We start from the raw sequence: 17,284 nt of genomic DNA, 5'->3' as shown, positions 1-17,284 counted from the left end.
ACCGTATTCAGTATAGACTTCCTTAAAATAGTCAGAATTAATCTAAGATAATTTAAGAGATCTTTATTACATCTAAGATGTTTGGTGCAGTATTTCTCAATGAAGAAATGTGCATTAAAATGAGTTGTCTCATTGAATGACAACAGACTTGATTGAAGAATCCCTATTGTTGACCAATCACCGATGAAGGGGCGTAGACTTCGGATTGCCTCTAGCAAACAATTGGTGTCCCTGAACAGCCGGGGAAAAAAATAACTCACTAAAGTCCAAAATGAACAAAAACGTCACAAAATGTCGTCATAATAAACAAAAAAACATAAAAACAAAAAAAGAAACGTCTTGTCGTGTCTTTGGCTATGCCGGATTAATTGCTATGACATGTTCTATAAAATACTTTCTCCGTAACTAATATCACCTGATTGAGCTAATCAGGTAAATGTAATTAACTAGAGTCGGGCACCATGAAATAATATTTATAGAGCTGTTATCTTCTGAATAAACTCTTAAAGATTTAGCAATATTTTACATCAATAGCAGTCAACATTAATCGTCATCTTACTTCAGTCTCATATTCTGAAAGTTTAAAATTCTTGGTTATCTGCAAGAATCCTGGCTAACAAGTTGAATCAGCAATACAAAATTGGGTTTAATTATTTATTTACTAAATACCTAACTAATCACACAGAATAACATATACAAAGAATTAATTATACCTGGATAATTCTTTACGTCATAGGAAACGTCCCTAGCGGGCGGAACAGATATGACAGCTTGTTACACAAAGGAAAAGGGGCGGGGTTTGAGTGAAAGAGCGGGAGACTGGGGAACAAAGGGAAGAAGCTGTGCTATCGTAAATACAGTATCTTATGCATTCTAAATTACCGCCCATTTGGAAAAGGAAAATGCAAAAAATATTTACTCTGAGCTGCGCTTCAGTAGGTTGGTGATAGGTGGAAGGCCGTGTTGCCAAACCGAGTCCTCTGTCCTTTGAAGAATGTCTCTGGTGGTCACTTGGATAAGTTGTAGTAATGTCGTTGTGTGGTAGATGGGATACTCTGTCTGTTCCTTCCTAACCTGCGTTTGCAGCTGCGGTCGCTAACTCAACGGCTAGGAGGTATCACTTCTGACGTGAATAAGAGTTCAAAGTTCATACCATTCGACACCAAAGCTCATGCTGATGTTGGCTTCGTTCTGTAGTTTTTTCCTGAACCATTCTGACATGGGATCGTCATCCTCACATCCGCGGAACAGAAAGTTGTGTTGTAGTCAAGAGCTTATATAGGAAGGAAGAGAAGGGTGTGTTTGAAAAGTTTTATAGCCTTTGTCCCTTCACAGGGGAGGGCCACTGATTGAGCAGCCCTGTCTTATGAAAATCCAAATCTCACATTTTAGAAGCTAAAATCACATTTCATCCCATCACAAATAATTTCATATTCAAACATTTAAATTGAACAACAATTCCATGTGAATCTGATAACTCTGATGTATAGACTTTCCACTGTGGAGTTTATGTCATCTTATCATTGATGAGAATGTCTCAGTTGACAACCGAACTGACATCATATTCATTAAGTGCCACTGCATATGTTCAATTGTTCGGATACCAGAATATAGTTAATTTCCCCCCACATACTGTTATTCCCATTTCTCTATGTTAACCAAGGGGTTTTTAAATGTAACCTCAGTAGGTTAGAGAAGAGAAAAGGGGGGAAAAGGTATTTATGACGGTCATAAACCTATCCCCCAGGCCAACATCATGACAGTCCTCTCACTGTCAACATTTATTTTCAGCAAACTTAACATGTGTAAATATTTGTATAAACATCAGATTCAACAACTGAGACAAACTGAACAAGTTCCACAGATGTGACGAACAGAAATGTGTCCCTGAACAAAGGGGGGTGGGGGGTCAAAAGTAACAGTCCGTATCTGGTGTGGCCACAAGCTGCATTAAGAACTGCAGTGCATCTCCTCATGGACTGCACCAGATTTGCCAGTTCTTGCTGTGAGATGTTCCCCCATTCTTCCACCAAGGCACCTGCAAGTTCCCGGATTTCTGGGGGGAGGGGGGCTCTAGCCCTCACTCTCCAATCCAACAGGTCCCAGACATGGTCAATGGGATTGAGATCCAGGCTCTTCGCTGGCCATGGCAGAACACTGACATTCCTGTCTTGCAGGAAATCACGCACAGAACGAGCAGTATGGCTGATGGCATTGTCATGCTGGAGGGTCATGTCAGGATGAGCCAGCAGGTAGGGTACCACATGAGAGAGGAGGTTGTCTTCCCTGTAACGCACAGCGTTGAGATTGCCTGCAATGATAACAAGCTCAGTTCGATGGTGCTGTGACACACCGCCCCAGCCCATGACAAACTCTCCACCTCCAAATCGATCCCGCTCCAGAGTACAGGCCTCGGTGTAATGCTCATTCCTTCGACGATAAACGCGAATCCGACCATCACCCCTGGTGAGACAGAACCGCGACTCATCAGTGGTAGAGCACTTTTTGCCAGTCCTGTCTGGTCCAGCGACGGTGGGTTTGTGCCCATAGGTGACGTTATTGCCGGTGATGTCTGGTGAGGACCTACCTTACAACAGGCTTACAAGCCCTCAGTCCAGCCTTTCTCAGCCTATTGTGGACAGTCTGAGCACTGATGGAGAGATTGTGTGTTCCTGGTGTAACTCGGGCAGTTGTTGCCATCCTGTACCTGTCCCGCAGGTGTGATGTTCGGATGTACCGATCCTGTGCAGGTTTTACACGTGGTCTGCCACTGTGAGGATGATCAGTTGTCCGTCCTGTCTCCCTGTAGTGCTGTCTTAGGCATCTCACAGTACGGATATTGCAATTTATTGCCCTGGCCACATCTGCAGTCCTCATGCCTCCTTGCAGCATGCCTGAGGCACGTTCACTCAGATGAGCAGGGACCCTGGGCATCTTTCTTTTGGTGTTTTTTGAGTCAGTAGAAAGGCCTCTTTAGTGTCCTACGTTTTCATAACTGTGACCTTAATTGCCTACCGTCTGTAAGCCGTTGGTGTCTTAACGACCGTTCTACAGGTGCATGCATATTCATTAATTGTTTATGGTTCATTGAACAAGCATGGGAAACGGTGTTTAAACGCTTTACAATCAAGATCTGTGAAGTTATTTGAATTTTTACGATTTTTATTATCTTTGAAAGACATGGTCCTGAAAAAGGGACGTTTCTTTGTTGACCGACTTCTGCTTAAAATGTTGCTTTGCAAATTTGCTTAAATCACCAGAAAGGAGAGATATTTGATAAGAAATCATGGGTATTTGATCTAGCTTCTCAAACTGCGTTACAAATTGTTCACTAAATAGAGTGGCATCTTGGACTGGAGCACATATGGCTCTGGTCGGAAGTAGTGCACTATATAGGGTGCCATTTGGGACGTAGGTTCAGTCTCAAACCCACTGATAGCACAACACCGTGGAATGATGGCATTAGATAACTTGTTTCCTCATTTTTATTTTTTTAGGCAGATTATCTAGCAAAACCTACCCCAAATTTCTGGGTCGTTTCCCAAGCAGTCGGTAGGGTGCATTTTTAGTAGGAGGCGGTGAATGCCCCACCAACTCAGTGGCCTTGTGGTGGGTTGTGAGTTCGATCCCTGGCAGAGTCGCCCGATGCCTCTCTGCTTGACACTCAGCATTAGGAGATGGATTAGCAGTAAGGCCTTGCAATAGACTAGAGTCCAGAAGGTGTACTTGTACATCAAGCTGCATCACGCTACAGAAATGTTCCTATGAGCCACTCCGGCTTGTGCAGGGCTACTTACTGTGAATGCCCCCAAAAGTCCCAACCTGTTCTCACTCACACCTGTTAACTGCCACATAGACAGAAGTTGGACTTTTCTATAAAAGCTGAGAGCCAACTCTGTTTGTTGGGCATTTAACTCTACTCTATTTTTGCAAATCTTATTATAAAGTTGTTTGAAGAATCTACAGTCTCTTTTAAAATGTCCATGACCCCTGACAGAACTTGAGGATCTGCAGAGAGAAATAGGAGAAATTCCCCAAATACAGGTGTGCCAAGCTTGTAGCGTCATACCCAAGACGACTCCAGGCTGTATTCGCTGCCAAATGTAAATGGGCAGAATACTTTTGTAAATGTGATATTTCACTTCTTTTTTATAAATTGCAAAAATGTCTTAACATGTTTTTGCTTTGTCATTATGGGGTTTTGTGGGAAGATTGATGAATATTTAAAAAAAAAAAAAAAAAATTAGAATAAGGCTGTAACACAAAAATGTGTTAAAAGTGAAGGGGTCTGAATATTTTCCGAATGCACTGTATACCTTCTGGTGCACTGTGTGTGTGACCCACTCTTATACAGGTTGGCATTTATTGTCATGAGCAACACGTGATGGAATAATGCCTTGTGCATGCAGAGTTGCATGACCTGGTCTTCCTGTCTGGGTTGGCGCCCCCCTTGGGTTGTGCCATGGCGGAGATCTTTGTGGGCTATACTCTGCCTTGTCTCAGGATGGTCAGTTGGTGGTTGAAGATATCCCTCTAGTGGTGTGGGGGCTGTGCTTTGGCAAAGTGGGATGGGTTACAGTGGGGCAAAAAAGTATTTAGTCAGCCACCAATTATGCAAGTTCTCCCACTTAAAAAGATGAGAGAGGCCTGTACTTTTCATCATAGGTACACTTCAACTATGACAGACAAAATGAGAAAAAAAATTCTCCAGAAAATCACATTGTAGGATTTTTAATGAATTTATTTGCAAATTATGGTGGAAAATAAGTATTTGGTCAATAACAAAAGTTTATCTCAATACTTTGTTATATACCCTTTGTTGGCAATGACAGAGGTCAAACATTTTCTGTAAGTCTTCACAAGGTTTTCAAACACTGTTGCTGGTATTTTGGCCCATTCCTCCATGCAGATCTCCTCTAGAGCAGTGATGTTTTGGGGCTGTTTCTGGGCAACACGGACTTTCAACTTCCTCCAAAGATTTTCAAAGATTTTTTTCCCCAATTTCGTGGTATCCAATTGTTTTAGTAGCTACTATCTTGTCTCATCGCTACAACTCCCGTACGGGCTCGGGAGAGACGAAGGTTGAAAGTCATGCGTCCTCCGATACACAACCCAACCAAGCCGCACTGCTTCTTAACACAGCGCCATCCAACCCGGAAGCCAGCCGCACCAATTTGACGGAGGAAACACCGTGCACCTGGCAACCTTGGTTAGCGCGCACTGCGCCCGGCCCGCCACAGGAATCGCTGGTGCGCGACTCTCTCATCTTTTTAAGTGGGAGAACTTGCACAATTGGTGGCTGACTAAATACTTTTTTGCCCCACTGTATCAGCTGATGTAAGAAGGGCTATATAAATACATTTGATTTGATTAGTTGCAATGCCATTGAATTGGGGATGGTTTAACCAACATATGCCACACGACCTAGAATTGCCTTGTGTATCCCACAAAAAATGTTCCCTGTTATAAGCTAACTTTTTTTAATGAATTTAAGCAAAATTGCCCAAATTCCAGGGCTTAACTTCCCATGGGAAATTTACCGGAAAGTTTCCGACCCTTTGGAACCATAGTTAAGAGACACCAGGGCAGAACACAGCCTGTTATTTCTCCAGTAAAATGGCTGTTCTGACAGAAGAGTCTTTCTTTGCTAGACATATGGAGTAATTGTGTTGTTTCAGCTCTAAAGCGGAATAAGAGAGGAGTATCACTTCAAAGTTTATTACGTTTTCTGAATTTCCAGTCCCTTATGCTCTAAGCAGTTGATTAAACATGTTTTATTGTGTGTGTGTGTGTGTGTGCGTGTGTGTGTGCGCCAGGATTCTGCCAGATGTGACGCTTGGCATTCAGGCCAAAGAGTTCAATCTCGATTTCATCAGACCAGAGAATCTTGTCCACATGGTCTGAGAGTCCTTTAGGTAACTTTTGGCTTCCGTCTGGACACCCAACCATTAACCTCTCTTGGGTAGGCGGCAGTATTTTCACGTCCGGATGAAAAGCGTGCCCAAAGTAATCTGCCTGTTACACAGGCCAGAAGCTAGGATATGTGTATATAATCGATAGATTTGGATAGAAAACACTCTAAAGTTTCTAAAACTGTTAAAATTATGTCTGAGTATAACATAACTGATATGGCAGGTGAAACCCAGAGGACAACATTTGTTTTCACTGTTTTCAATGGCTGTCAATTTTATTATAAGGCGAAATCCTCCCAGATTGCCGTTCCTAGGGCTTCCACTAGATGTCAACAGTCTTTAGAAAGAGTTTCATGCTGGCTTTTGGAAAAATGAGCCAGAAATTTTTGTTTTCTAGGTGGCTCCCATTTTGGCGGTAGTGTTTCCAAGCGTGTGAAAGAGAGTGCGTTCTTTCGTATTTTCTCCGGTAAAGACCATAACGATTCTCCGTCTTAAATTTGATCGTTTAGGTACTGTAATACCTAAATATGGTTTGATTATGAACGTTGTTTGACTTGTTTTGAAAAGTTTATTAGTAACGTTTGGGATTCATTTTGTATGCATTTTGATGGAGGGGAACTGAGTTTTTGTGGATATAAAGAAGTACATTATCGAACAAAAGGACCATTTGTGATGTATCTGGGATCTTTTGGAGTGCCAACAGAAGAAAATCATCACCGGTAACGCATTTATTATATCGCCATTTCTGACTTTCGTGGCGCATCTGCCTGGTTGAAATGTTTTTCATGCTTTTGTATGCGGGCACTGTCCTCAGATAATCACATGGTGTGCATTCCAGAAGGACAACCATCTCTGCAGGCCTTTGTGATAGAGTGGCCAGATGGAAGCCCATCCTCAGTAAAAGGCACATGACAGCCCATTTTGTAGTTTGCCAAAAGGCATCGAAAGGACTCTCAGACCATGAGAAACAAGATTCTCTGGTCTGTTGAAACCAAGATTGAACTCTTTGGCCTGAACGCCAAGCTTCACGTCTGGAGGAAACCCTGCACCATCCCTACGGTAAAGCGTGGTGGTGGCAGCATCATGCTGTGGGGATGTTTTTCAGCGGCAGGGACTGGGAGACTAGTCAGGATTGAGGAAACGATTAACGGAGCAAGGTATAGAGGGATCCTTGCTGAAAACCTGCTCCAGAGCGAAGGTTCACCTTCCAACAGGGCAACCCCCCTAAGCACACAGTCAAGACAACGCAGGGATGGCCACGGGACAAGTATCTGAATGTTTTTGTGTGGCCCAGCCAGAGCCTGGACTTGAACCCAATTGAACATCTCTGAGAGACCTGAAAATAGCTGTGCTGCGACACTCCCCATCCAACCTGACAGAGCTTGAGAGGATCTGCAGAGAAGAATGGGAGAAACTTCCCAAATACAGGTGTGCCAAATTTGTAGCGTCATACCCAAGAAGACTCTAGGCTGAAATCGCCGCGAAAGGTGCTTCAACAAAGTACTGAGTAAAGGGTTTGAATACTTATGTAAATGTGATATTTCAGATTTTTTATGTTATATATGTGTGCAAACATTTCTAAAAAGCTGTTTTTGCTTTTTCATTATGGGTTATTATGTGTAAATTGAAGGAAAAAAGTCTATTTAATCCATTTTCGAAAATGTGGAAAAGTCAAGTGGTCTGAATACTTTCTGTGTGCTGTAAGTAATAGGGCTATGGTCAAAAGTGTACTAAATGGAATAGGATGCCATCTGGGACACAGCCCTTGTGTTGAGATGAATGAGAGCTGCTCATTATCTCCTGAGAGCCCAACCAGGCCACCTTCAATTTGCAGCGGCTTGCCTGTGGGGGAACCACTACCTTCCTGCCCACGGCCTTTCCTCCAACCACTTCTTACAGCATTCCTCCATCTTTAGTGCATCTGAAAATCACTTTATTGTACAGGAGATGAAACAAGTCAGCTCAATGATTTTTTGCTTATCTTTTTCCCCTGGCCTGCACTACAAAGTGCATTATAAATGAGCCCTTGTGGGTTGAAGCCATGGTAAATGCTCTCATTGATGCTCTTTTTAAAAATATAAATCGGGAGTGAGTCGTGCTTGTGCATTCATGCACGACTGAGTAGCATCATGAGGAGGGCCCAGTCGTAGTTTCCCAGTTGGAAGGGAAGCAAAATAAGGAATGGAAGGGAAATGGATGCAAGACATTGAATATATGCAAGTCAGTCAGTCAAACTGATGTTGATTTATTTGTTGTTGGATCTATTGCTGGAGGAGATTGAGCCCTTCACACCAGATGAGACGTCTTATCACACAATGCGTAGTACAGCTCTATCAGTACACCAACAACAGGGCTTGGTTCTTCTATTGTTGGTGGAGATGAAAAATATTTTTTGAAAGCTCACTGAGTGGTAATAGCACAACGTGTTCAGGGCCATGCATGTGGCTAGCAGATGTACAACCTCCATTTGTGGCAAGGTCTTTTCTATGAATGTGAGAGGAGGTTGTCAGAGAAGAGCAATATTTATTTCAGAAATGCTGTGCTGCTTTTTCTCTGCTTGGTTGTTATTTCATCTCATACAGTTTTAATATATAATTATATACAGTGCCTTGCGAAAGTATTCGGCCCCCTTGAACTTTGCAACCTTTTGCCACATTTCAGGCTTCAAACATAAAGATATAAAACTGTATTTTTTTGTGAAGAATCAACAACAAGTGGGACACAATCATGAAGTGGAACGACATTTATTGGATATTTCAAACTTTTTTAACAAATCAAAAACTGAAAAATTGGGCGTGCAAAATTATTCAGCCCCCTTAAGTTAATACTTTGTAGCGCCACCTTTTGCTGCGATTACAGCTGTAAGTCGCTTGGGGTATGTCTCTATCAGTTTTGCACATCGAGAGACTGAAATTTTTTCCCATTCCTCCTTGCAAAACAGCTCGAGCTCAGTGAGGTTGGATGGAGAGCATTTGTGAACAGCAGTTTTCAGTTCTTTCAACAGATTCTCGATTGGATTCAGGTCTGGACTTTGACTTGGCCATTCTAACACCTGGATATGTTTATTTTTGAACCATTCCATTGTAGATTTTGCTTTATGTTTTGGATCATTGTCTTGTTGGAAGACAAATCTCCGTCCCAGTCTCAGGTCTTTTGCAGACTCCATCAGGTTTTCTTCCAGAATGGTCCTGTATTTGGCTCCATCCATCTTCCCATCAATTTTAACCATCTTCCCTGTCCCTGCTGAAGAAAAGCAGGCCCAAACCATGATGCTGCCACCACCATGTTTGACAGTGGGGATGGTGTGTTCAGGGTGATGAGCTGTGTTGCTTTTACGCCAAACATAACGTTTTGCATTGTTGCCAAAAAGTTCAATTTTGGTTTCATCTGACCAGAGCACCTTCTTCCACATGTTTGGTGTGTCTCCCAGGTGGCTTGTGGCAAACTTTAAACAACACTTTTTATGGATATCTTTAAGAAATGGCTTTCTTCTTGCCACTCTTCCATAAAGGCCAGATTTGTGCAATATACGACTGATTGTTGTCCTATGGACAGAGTCTCCCACCTCAGCTGTAGATCTCTGCAGTTCATCCAGAGTGATCATGGGCCTCTTGGCTGCATCTCTGATCAGTCTTCTCCTTGTATGAGCTGAAAGTTTAGAGGGACGGCCAGGTCTTGGTAGATTTGCAGTGGTCTGATACTCCTTCCATTTCAATATTATCGCTTGCACAGTGCTCCTTGGGATGTTTAAAGCTTGGGAAATCTTTTTGTATCCAAATCCGGCTTTAAACTTCTTCACAACAGTATCTCGGACCTGCCTGGTGTGTTCCTTGTTCTTCATGATGCTCTCTGCGCTTTTAACGGACCTCTGAGACTATCACAGTGCAGGTGCATTTATACGGAGACTTGATTACACACAGGTGAATTGTATTTATCATCATTAGTCATTTAGGTCAACATTGGATCATTCAGAGATCCTCACTGAACTTCTGGAGAGAGTTTGCTGCACTGAAAGTAAAGGGGCTGAATAATTTTGCACGTCCAATTTTTCAGTTTTTGATTTGTTAAAAAAGTTTGAAATATCCAATAAATGTCGTTCCACTTCATGATTGTGTCCCACTTGTTGTTGATTCTTCACAAAAAAATACAGTTTTATATCTTTATGTTTGAAGCCTGAAATGTGGCAAAAGGTCGCAAAGTTCAAGGGGGCCGAATCCTTTCGCAAGGCACTGTATGCTGTTTAGCATACCTTTAGGTCTTACATACGTTTTCATATTGGTTACCCTACAACCTTGACTTTTGAAGTGCCAAGCTCTACCAACTAAGGCACACAGGACCCCCAGATGTTTGCCTGTTTAGCCAAGAGCCAAAGTTCAGTATGTGAATTGTGTGTGTCTGTAAGACACAATTAACAGGCAGGTGCTGAATAAAGATCATTGATGATAAAAACAATAACAACCCTCTCCTCCCTGGACCTGCTTAAACATCCTCTCTGAATGGTGGTGATGTTCAGCTACAATACAACCCTCTCCTCCCTGGGCCTGCTTAAACATCCTCTGAATGGTGGTGACGTTCAGCTACAATACAACCCTCTCCTTCCTGGGCCTGCTTAAACATCCTCTGAATGGTGGTGACGTTCAGCTACAATACAACCCTCTCCTCCCTGGGCCTGCTTAAACATCCTCTGAATGGTGGTGACATTCAGCTACAATTACAACCCTCTCCTCCCTGAACCTGCTTAAACATCCTCTCTGAATGGCGGTGATGTTCAGCTACAATACAACCCTCTCCTCCCTGGGCCTGCTTAAACATCCTCTCTGAATGGTGGTGATGTTCAGCTACATAAAGCCTGAAAAGCACCTCAGATAAGTCTCAGGATGCATCCCAAATGACACCCTATTCCCTATATAGTGCGCTACCCTATGGCCCCTGGTCAAAGTAGTGCACTATAACGCGTAGGGTGCTATTTGGGATTCAACCTCATTAGGGTTAAGGTGGTGGACGGATGCCGGGTCAATTTATTTAGTTGTGGTGTACGTGAAGCAGCATATGCACCTGTCCTATGACGTTGGCCGTAATTAATCCCAGGCAGGGTTGCCATGTCTGCCAGTTTCTCGCCAAACTGGGCTACTTTGAAAACGATGTTGCTGGTGAATGTATTAGTCGTGAATTGTGAGTTTTTGAGCTACTTCTAAATTACACCTCGGCCGTCATGGGATTGGGAAAAAAATGGTTTCACTGTGACCTGCAGTGAGGCAGGCTGATTGAATGAGTGAGTGACTGGGTGAGTGGGGAGGGAGGGAAAACCGGATGGAACCACTTTTATGGGGGGAAAAAAACACTGGCCATTTGTTGACAAGCAAATTCAGTTCATATTATTGATATTTAATTCAGTGATTTGAAATTACGACCCCATCCTCAGTAGCCCATTAGAGCAAGCTATTGGGGAAATGAGCACTTCTTATCTCAATCACCTCGCTTATACATGTTGCATAAATGTCTGTCAATTTGAACTAAGCAAGCTGCTAAACCATTCAGCTTGCATCTTGCAACACATCTTGCCTAGGCTACTGAAGGCTCTTAAATTAGATGCAGGCATATCAGGGGCTATAGGCTACCTGCATCTAGCTCAGCAAACCATGGCAAAGTGAATTACAATCATAAACCCAGATATTAGTCAGTAGCCTATGCCTATTGAAATGACATGTCAATCTTGCAAATAGGCCATTTATAACAGTTTGTAGTCATAACATCTGGCACATAATAAGGCACAGTTGCCAGAAAATAGCCTAACATTGGTTTTTGAAGGTCGTCCAAGTTTCTTGCGCAGAGATTTCGAGATCCTCTGTCCAACCTTTGTCACTCAAACTCTCCTATCGGATTTTCTTATGCACATGTGCAAAAGGGACTTATTTACAGTCATAACAGTCAAGAGTTAAATCGACATCCGTTGATGGAAAATGATCTGGCGAGTTTAAATAAGGACAAATGATCATTTCTCTTGCAACATATAGAGAAATTCCTTTCTCTCAATTATTATATTGATGGAAAACCACATTTTTAGCATTATATTGTTACAAGTTACGTTGATGTTCCTTAATTCGCTTGATAATATTATAGAAAAAGGGTTTATTGGATAAATGTGGCAACTCCTCTCTTGCTGCGGCAAAAAATAAATGTAGTTTTCAGACCTTGTGGGCGGGTTTTGAGAGAGAATTTTATCTGGACATGTTTGTTCAACTGGCAACCTTGATCTCAGGAACAGGGATAATAAGTGTTCACATTTCTGAAATATGAGCCTTCAATGCTAGAAGCAATTAAGAGCTGTGAAATTGTCATGCCTTGGTTATGAGATTTATAGGAATTTCAAGGATTCTGGCGCATTTATTTCTGGAAGGGAGACTTGCTGATTGATTGCCGTTGTGCAGTTTGATCTTAATTCAACCTTGCGGATTATGTCGAGAATTCCTGACGCTTATCGTTTTAACTGCTGGATTGGGAGTCTTCAATTGGCAATGTGTCTGCACTCAAGGTGGTCCGGCAAGATTGGCTCTGCACATATTCCCATGGGTTTTCTGGGTAGTCAACAGTAAACACACGCACACACTGTCAGTTCAAAGTAAGCATGACTTGTTTTTTTTCTCTCCATCTTATTGAAGTGACTCACACAAAGAACCTCTTGTTTATTCCACATCTCTCCAGTCACTCACCCTAGTAACCTCAGTGAGCATAAGAAATTTCATTTTCTAGCATTGTTTCAATTTTTGCTGCTTACAAATATTTCAACAGTCTCCAAACAGTGTGCACTCCACTCACACTTCACCAATCTGAAGAAGTGATACAATCAGTCCTCTCTGGACTGAAGGAAGGGAGTTGGTGTTTCGATCTGTGTGACAGTCTGCTGCTTCCCTCCATGGAGAGAGAGGGAGCTGGCTGCCAGTCATTGGGGTGGCTGAGGTGAGTAGGAAGGGGGCTGAGGGATTAGGAGGGGGACTGAGTAGTTATACGTCCCAAATGGCACTCTATTCCTATGGGCCCTGGTTAGAAGTTGTGCACTATAAATGGAATGTGCCCATTTGGGACGTAGGGGTCTTGATCCAGGTCCTGATCCATGGGTTAAGGAGGAAGAGCGACACTGGTCCCTGGGCCTCTAGACCAGCGGTTCTCAATCCTGGCCCTAGCACTACACACCTGATTCAAATAAACTCATCAGGCTTTTATGATTTGAATCAGGTGCTAGGGCAAAAACTAAAATGTGCACCCCTTTGGGTCCCCAGGACCAGGATTGAGAACCAGTGCTCTAGACACTCCCTTATCTCAGACCAACAGTGGGCAAGGGCTTAATTCCTCGTTTCTCCTCCTCCCTCCTCCTCCCTCCTCCTCCTCACCCCCTTCCCTTGTGTACCCTAGTTGCAGTCATTTTCTCAAAAGGAGTAATCAATAGGACTGATGGTGTAAGAAGTGTTAGATTAGATTGTATCTCCTGGCTATTAAAGGAGACCGAGACACAGGCTGTTGATCTAATATCGCCAGTTATTATGTTCTCTCTCTGTGTTGATCTGTCAGATTTTCTGGAGATGATTTTATTGCACACAAGTCAGTCCACACAGCCCAAACCCAGATCAATATACAGTACGAGTCCTTATATTAAAAATGCTAATTTCTGTTGAATTTGATCTAACGTTACAACACTATTAGAGGCTGTTGCCCAATACTGAAACCCTTTCGTGGATTGTAAATCCATTATGTGTACTGAAATACCATACTATGTGTTCATCAGAGGTCATGGCTCCCTTCTACTTATTCAGTATTACTAGTTTATGTTGAGTATGTCACTGGCTCTGAGAGTGTAAAGAGGAAATCAGCACAAGTGTCGTACAATATGGCAACGCTTGATCGTACACCTCCCAATTATTTATGTAAAATAACCTTTCTCACTGTGGTGTCAAATAGGAGAAATAGGTCCACACTCCTCTACCACTGGGGGAATTAGGGTTGTTTGAGTGGCAGCCTTGCCCTGCCCTTCCTGCCAGTGGACTCTGCTGCTCACTAATGATGTGCAAAGCTGCTGGATCTGATCTGAGGGTCCCCGAGGGGGGTGGAGCTGCTGTCACTCAGGCCTCTGGGCACCACTGCTAGGAGCCAACACAATGGCCTCTGTGCATCATTAGGATCAGGGCTGGTAGATGAGGGGGAATCAGAGCCTTACAGAACTGCATGGGAGGAGGGGGGGGGAGAACAGCAGGTGGAGAGGGATTTCTGCCAGTATGAATAAAAGGGTATTTTGAATTGTAGTAGGGCCTACATTTTCGGGATCCATTATATTTTGGCACCGGGTATACAGCTTCATGATGATGCCTTGAAAGGGAGCGAGAGTGGGAGGGAAATGTGGCTTAGGATCCTTGACTGATGAGGAAGGGCGCTTCAGAGAGTTAGGCTGCAGTGACTTCTTCTCCAGACTCACTACATAAGGCACTTGACAGCAGAGACATGGCTAATTGGTCAATTAGATGACAGGGGGACCACTTTAGCCTTTTGCAATAACTGTTGTCTTCTCAGTGGGTGACACATCTGTCCACTTTCCTTCCAAAATATAATGACACTCGTCTTTTGTTGTTCTTCTAGGAACATCGACCCAATTTTAGGAAGGAGATGGGAGTGGTGTGGTTTGAAATTGTCCTTCTGCAGGAGTGAAGATATTGCCTCGTCTCCCCAAACTTCATGTTTGCTGAAGCCATTGTATGCAAGGCCAGGCAGTGCTGCATTGTAATCAAATGGATCATTTTCAATTCACCCTTGTCACATCAGCAGTTGTTTACAAGCTCTCTGAAACACATTCAGTACAGTCATTGTGAGCTCGGAAACCATTTCAGAACAAATCATCCACCACTATCATTAATTAAATATCCTCCCATCTGCTTCAATTTCCTGCCAATCACTGTCTCAAATCAAAGCAAGTCATATTTTATTGGTCACATACACATTTATTTATTTGTATATCTTTTTATTTAACCTTTTATGTAACTAGGCAATGCAGTTAACAAATTCTAATTTACAATGACGGCCTACCAAAAGGCCTCCTGCAGGGACGGGGGCTGGGATTAAAAATAAAAAATATATACATTTAGGACAAAACGCACATCAAATCAAATCAAATCAAATTTTATTTGTCACATACACATGGTTAGCAGATGTTAATGCGAGTGTAGCGAAATGCTTGTGCTTCTAGTTCCGACAATGCAGTAATAACGAGCAAGTAATCTAACTAACAATTCCAAAAAAAACTACTGTCATACACAGTGTAAGGGGATAAAGAATATGTACATAAGGATATATGAATGAGTGATGGTACAGAGCAGCATAGGCAAGATACAGTAGATGATATCGAGTACAGTATATACATATGAGAAGTATGTAAACCAAGTGGCATAGTTAAAGTGGCTAGTGATACATGTATTACATAAGGATGCAGTCGATGATATAGAGTACAGTATCAACGTATGCATATGAGATGAACAATGTAGGGTAAGTAACATTATATAAGGTAGCATTGTTTAAAGTGGCTAGTGATATATTTACATCATTTCCCATCAATTCCCATGATTAAAGTGGCTGGAGTAGAGTCAGTGTCATTGACAGTGTGTTGGCAGTAGCCACTCAATGTTAGTGGTGGCTGTTTAACAGTCTGATGGCCTTGAGATAGAAGCTGTTTTTCAGTCTCTCGGTCCCAGCTTTGATGCACCTGTACTGACCTCGCCTTCTGGATGGCAGCGGGGTGAACAGGCAGTGGCTCGGGTGGTTGATGTCCTTGATGATCTTTATGGCCTTCCTGTAGCATCGGGTGGTGTAGGTGTCCTGGAGGGCAGGTAGTTTGCCCCCGGTGATGCGTTGTGCAGACCTCACTACCCTCTGGAGAGCCTTACGGTTGAGGGCGGTGCAGTTGCCATACCAGGCGGTGATACAGCCCGCCAGGATGCTCTCGATTGTGCATCTGTAGAAGTTTGTGAGTGCTTTTGGTGACAAGCCGAATTTCTTCAGCCTCCTGAGGTTGAAGAGGCGCTGCTGCGCCTTCCTCACGATGCTGTCTGTGTGAGTGGACCAATTCAGTTTGTCTGTGATGTGTATGCCGAGGAACTTAAAACTTGCTACCCTCTCCACTACTGTTCCATCGATGTGGATGGGGGGTGTTCCCTCTGCTGTTTCCTGAAGTCCACAATCATCTCCTTAGTTTTGTTGACGTTGAGTGTGAGGTTATTTTCCTGACACCACACTCCGAGGGCCCTCACCTCCTCCCTGTAGGCCGTCTCGTCGTTGTTGGTAATCAAGCCTACCACTGTTGTGTCGTCCGCAAACTTGATGATTGAGTTGGAGGCGTGCATGGCCACGCAGTCGTGGGTGAACAGGGAGTACAGGAGAGGGCTCAGAACGCACCCTTGTGGGGCCCCAGTGTTGAGGATCAGCGGGGAGGAGATGTTGTTGCCTACCCTCACCACCTGGGGGCGGCCCGTCAGGAAGTCCAGTACCCAGTTGCACAGGGCGGGGTCGAGACCCAGGGTCTCGAGCTTGATGACGAGCTTGGAGGGTACTATGGTGTTGAATGCCGAGCTGTAGTCGATGAACAGCATTCTCACATAGGTATTCCTCTTGTCCAGATGGGTTAGGGTAGTGTGCAGTGTGGTTGAGATTGCATCGTCTGTGGACCTATTTGGGCGGTAAGCAAATTGGAGTGGGTCAAGGGTGTCAGGTAGGGTGGAGGTGATATGGTCCTTGACTAGTCTCTCAAAGCACTTCATGATGACGGATGTGAGTGCTACGGGCGGTAGTCGTTTAGCTCAGTTACCTTAGCTTTCTTGGGAACAGGAACAATGGTGGCCCTCTTGAAGCATGTGGGAACAGCAGACTGGTATAGGGATTGATTGAATATGTCCGTAAACACACCGGCCAGCTGGTCTGCGCATGCTCTGAGGGCGCGGCTGGGGATGCCGTCTGGGCCTGCAGCCTTGCGAGGGTTAACACGTTTAAATGTCTTACTCACTTCGGCTGCAGTGAAGGAGAGACCGCATGTTTCCGTTGCAGGCCGTGTCAGTGGCACTGTATTGTCCTCAAAGCGGGCAAAAAAGTTATTTAGTCTGCCTGGGAGCAAGACATCCTGGTCCGTGACTGGGCTGGGTTTCTTCCTGTAGTCCGTGATTGACTGTAGGCCCTGCCACATACCTCTTGTGTCTGAGCCGTTGAATTGAGATTCTACTTTGTCTCTGTACTGGCGCTTAGCTTGTTTGATAGCCTTGCGGAGGGAATAGCTGCACTGTTTGTATTCAGTCATGTTACCAGACACCTTGCCCTGATTAAAAGCAGTGGTTCGTGCCTTCAGT

General features: G+C 43.6%; 1 long non-coding RNA gene across 11 annotated transcripts in view; it reads left to right on the top strand.

The window, feature by feature from the left end:
* LOC121846491 overlaps nt 1-17,284 on the top strand; it is a 154,876-nt gene that overhangs the window by 26,609 nt on the left and 110,983 nt on the right. The gene's annotated exons all lie outside the window — the stretch shown is intronic.

This window comes from Oncorhynchus tshawytscha, linkage group LG05, assembly GCF_018296145.1.
Source record: "Oncorhynchus tshawytscha isolate Ot180627B linkage group LG05, Otsh_v2.0, whole genome shotgun sequence".
NCBI lineage: Eukaryota > Metazoa > Chordata > Actinopteri > Salmoniformes > Salmonidae > Oncorhynchus > Oncorhynchus tshawytscha.
The sequence above is the reverse complement of the archived record's forward strand: the minus strand, read 5'-3'. Positions and strand labels throughout refer to the sequence as shown.